The sequence below is a fragment of the Dromiciops gliroides genome, chromosome 6, assembly GCF_019393635.1.
Source record: "Dromiciops gliroides isolate mDroGli1 chromosome 6, mDroGli1.pri, whole genome shotgun sequence".
Lineage (NCBI taxonomy): Eukaryota > Metazoa > Chordata > Mammalia > Microbiotheria > Microbiotheriidae > Dromiciops > Dromiciops gliroides.
Window position 1 is genome coordinate 82,187,665 of NC_057866.1, and position 4,668 is coordinate 82,192,332.

General features: G+C 36.6%; 1 pseudogene; it reads right to left on the reverse strand.

Annotated features, from left to right (window-relative positions):
• Positions 1-482: 482 nt before the first annotated feature.
• On the reverse strand, positions 483-1,792 carry LOC122732438 (annotated as a pseudogene).
• Between the last annotated feature and the right edge of the window lie 2,876 nt (positions 1,793-4,668).

The window sequence follows — 4,668 nt, forward strand, 5'->3', positions numbered from 1 at the left end:
TACTTGTTATTACTATAACTTGTTATTACTTGTTATTACTTTTAAATATATAATAGTTATTCTGTAACTTTCTTTTTCCCCTTTTTCTTTCCTTCTTCCCCTGCCCTAGAAATATAGCTACCATTAGACACAAATATGTATGTATGTATGTGTGTGTGTGTGTGTGTGTGTGTGTGTGTGTGTGTGTGTAAAACCATTCTATATATACTTCTATTTATCAGTTCTTTCCTTGGATGTAGATAGCATTTTCCTTCGTATATCTTAGATAATTTTGGTATTTATAATGGCCAGAATGACTTAGTTACTCAAAGTTGTTCTTAAAATAATATTGCTATTACTGTATACGATGTTCTCTTGCTTCCAATCATTTCACTCTTCATTATATTGTGCAAGTTCAAACATATTTTTCTAAGATCATCGAACTCATCATTTCTTTCTTTTTTTCATTAGCAGCTTCTGCCATTTATTAACACCATGCTGATTTAATAAAGTTGCTGAGGCTTGCCCATGGTGCTCTTGAAATGCAATGCCCTCACATTTTCCCAGTTTTTCTTTAGTAGAGAAACCAGGGAGTCGACAGCCAGATGCATGTTGTAGACAAGTTCATCATCTGTCATCTTCATGTGGCCAACAGAAACTGCCAGACACAGTATCTTCTTCATCTGGAGCTTGAGAGTAATTTAACTTCATTGACCTTTGCCACCATATTCTCATTGTGGGTGAGCAGAGATGGAAGCTTGCCAGCTTTGTTCAGACCAAGGGCCCAGGATTCGAGGGATTTGCTTGATCAAGGACTCAGGCCAAAAAGGCATCATACTTTTATCCAGATCCTTGACCAATAAATATCTTGTTTTTATGCAACTTCTTTAGGGTCTTGTTGAATATTAAATATAGTGTTCTTGCCCATCCTCTTACAAGATAATAAACAGGTCAGAGACATCAATAATATCTCTTACAATTTGTTCACCCAGATCAGAGAAGGCTATTTCTGCCTCTCTTACCAGAAGTAGGTACCTCACAGAAAACAGATCAGAGAATGGATAGGAAAAACATAATAACAATTTAATATTTTGTCCCAAGAAGAAATATAACACATGATCATGTGGAAATTCCCCTCCTAAGAGTGAAGCTTGGGGGACTCCCCATTTCAGAGGGTATATATGGTTTTACTTCACTGATTACAGGGAGTTGTCAGTTTCAATACTATGATACAGAAGCAAAGGCAGTTTAACAATTTCAGTTATAACAAGTATGGAGGAAATACCTAAGCATCATGATAAGATTACAGGATTCCAAAAAAAAAAAAAAAAGGGTTTGGCAAGGATGAGGACATGCAGATGTTACCATAACATAGTGAAGGGAAAAAAGTCACTAGGTAGGGTCTTCTATCTGCTAGCTATCTGGCTTCAGTTTGGAGTTCAGCTGAAGGACATTTTGCTCCTATTAACCCAGGGTTTCATAAAAGATACTTTTGGATAATAAAGTACCTCCATCAAATCCAGGTGATCCATATATTCATATTAACAGCCTCAATATCCATGTGGGGGATTTCTACAGTCTTGGCCTCATAACAGTGCTGCTGGTCTTCTAGGACACACAGAAAAAAATTAAGTCAGGGTATGGATTTGAGGCTGAGGGTGCCTGAGAAACATTTGTCCTTTTGGGGATCATAGATCTTCACACTGATCTGCAGCTCCACAGTTTCCAAAAACTTTCTGCATTGGCACTGGTTTACATGCGGGACCTTTCACACAGCTTCATAGAGAGCATCACGAGAGATTTTGCTGGTCATGATTGCTTACTGGTCACAAGCCAGGAAAAGCGAGTTCATCATTTCTTATAGCCCAGTAGTATTCCACCATGATCGTATATCACAACTTGTTCAGCTATTCTCCAACTGACAGGCATGCCCCACAGTTTCTAGTTCTTTGCCACCACAAAGAGAGCTGCTATAAATATTTTAGAACATATATGTTCTTTTCTGTTTCCCCTAATCATTTTTGGAAATAGACCCAGTAGTGTTATTGCTGGGTCGAAAGATATAGGCAGTTTAATAACTCTGGGCATAATTCCAGATTGCTCTCCAAAATGATTGGATCAGTTCACAGTTCCACCAACAGTGAATTAGTGTCCCAATTTTTCCACATGCCCTTCGACATTTGTTGTTTTCCTTTTCAATCATTTTAGCCAATCTGAAAAGTGCAAAATAATATTTTAAGGTTGCTTTAATTTTCATTTCATTAGAGTATTTTTTCACATGACTAAATTATTTTGATTTCTTCATTGGAAAACTGTTCATATCCATTGCCCATTTATCAATTGAGGAATGACTTGTATTCTTATAGATTTGACACCTATACTTACATACATTTGAAGCAATAGGTTTTTTTGTTTTGTTTTGTTTTGTTTTTTTGCGGGGCAATGGGGGTTAAGTGACTTGCCCAGGGTCACACAGCTAGTAAGTGTCAAGTGTCTGAGGCCAGATTTGAACTCGGGTACTACTGAATTCAGGGCCGGTACTTTATCCACTGCGCCACCTAGCTGCCCCAGCAATAGTTTTTTTTTTTAACTTCATTCTTTTCTTCCTCTTAGTATTTTTGATTAAATCTATAGTTTTCTTGCTTTCAATTTTATTAATTTCTCCTTTAATTTTCAGGATTTCTAGTTTGGTATCTAGTTGGGGATTTCTAATTTGTTCTTTTTCTAGCTTTTTAATTGCATGCCCAATTCACTGATCTCTTCTTTCTCTTTTTTATTCATGTAAGCATTTAGAGCTATGAATTTCCCCCTAAGCATTGCTTTGGCTGCATCCCATAGATTTTGGTATGTTGTCTCATTATTGTCATTCTCTTGAATAAAGTTATTGTTTCTATGATTTGCTGTTTGACCCATTTTTTAGAATGAAATTATTTAGTTTCCAATTGATTTTCAGTCTACCTTTCCATGGCTCTTTATTACATGTAATTTTTATTGCATCATGATTTGAGAAGGATGCATTTACTATTTCTGCCTTTCTACATTTGACTATGATGTTTTTGTGCTCTAATACATGGTCAATTTTTGAAAATGTGCCATGTACTGCTGAGAAAAAGTTATATTCCTTTCTATCCCTATTCAATTTTCTCCAGACATCTATCATGTCTAACTTTTCTGGTATTCTATTCACCTCTTTCACTTCTTTCTTATTTATTTTGTAGCTAGATTTATCTAATTCTGAGAGGGGAAGATTCAGATCCCCCACTAGTATAGTATTACAGTCTATTTCCTCTTGTAACTCATTTAATTTCTCCTCTAAAAATTTGGATGCTCTACCACTTGGTGTATACATATTTAATATTGATATTACTTCACTATCTATAGTACCTTTTAGCAAGATGTAGTTTCCTTCCTTATCTCTTTTAATGAGATCTATTTTTGCCTTTGCTTTGTCTGAGATAAGAATTGCCACCCCTGCTTTTTTGACTATAGCTGATGCATAATATTTTCTGCTTCAGCCTTTAACCTTTACTCTGTGTGTATCTCCCTGCTTCAAATGTGTTTCTTGTAAGCACCACATTGTAGGATTCTGGTTTTTAATCCACTCTGCAATTCACTTCTGTTTTATGGGAGAGTTCATCCCATTCACATACACAGTTAAAATTATTAACTATTTATTTCCCTCCATCTTCTTTTTCCCTTTGTACTCTTTTTTCCCCTTCGTTCCCCTTATTCCACTTGACCAGTATTTTGCTTCTGACCACTGCCTCCCTCAATCTGCCCTCCCTTTTATCAGCTTGCCTTCTTTTTCTTGCCCCTTTTTCCCCCACTTGTGCCCTCCCTTCTAACAATATCACCCTTTTCCCCCTTCCCCTTTTGTTTCCTTACAGAGTAAGCTAAGTTTCTTTATACAAATGGGGGTGTATTTTATTCCCTACCTGAACCAAGTCTGATGAGAGTAAGGTTGCAACAATGCCCACCCCTCCCTTCTTTCCCTCTGTTGTAATGGGTTCTTTTTGTGCCTCTCCCTATGATATAATTAACCCCATTCCACCTCTCCCTTCCTCTCCTCCCCCTAGTCTTCTTTTATTCTGTCCCTTAAGTTTCTTTATATCATCACATCAAAGTTGATTTAATAACAATACCTTTACAGAGATACAAATATCAAGAGTTAAAAGTATTATCCTCCCTTACATGGACTCAAGCTGTTTAACATCATTGAACAACACTTTTATCCCACTTGTTTGCCTCTTTATATTTTTCTAGAGTCTTGTATTTGGAGATCAAATTTTTCTGTTCATTTCTGGCCTTTTTCAAGTCCTCTAGTTCATTGAATATCCATCTTTTCCTCTGAAAGAGAATGATCAATTTTGCTGGGTAGTTGATCCTGGGTTGTAATCCAAGCTCCTTAGCCTTCCCATATATCATATTCCAAGCCCTGTGATACTTTAATATTGAAGCTGCCAGGTCCTGAGCAATCCTGACTGTGGATCCATGGTATTTAAATGGTTTCTTTCTGGCTGCTTAGAGTATTTTCTCCTTCACCTGATAATTCTGTAGTTTGGCTACTATCTTCCTTGAAGTGTTCCTTTTGGGGTCTCTTTCAGGAGGTGTTTGGTGGATTCTTTCAATGATAATTTTATCCTCTGATTCTACAATTTCAAGGCAGTTCTCCATAATAATTTCCTGGAA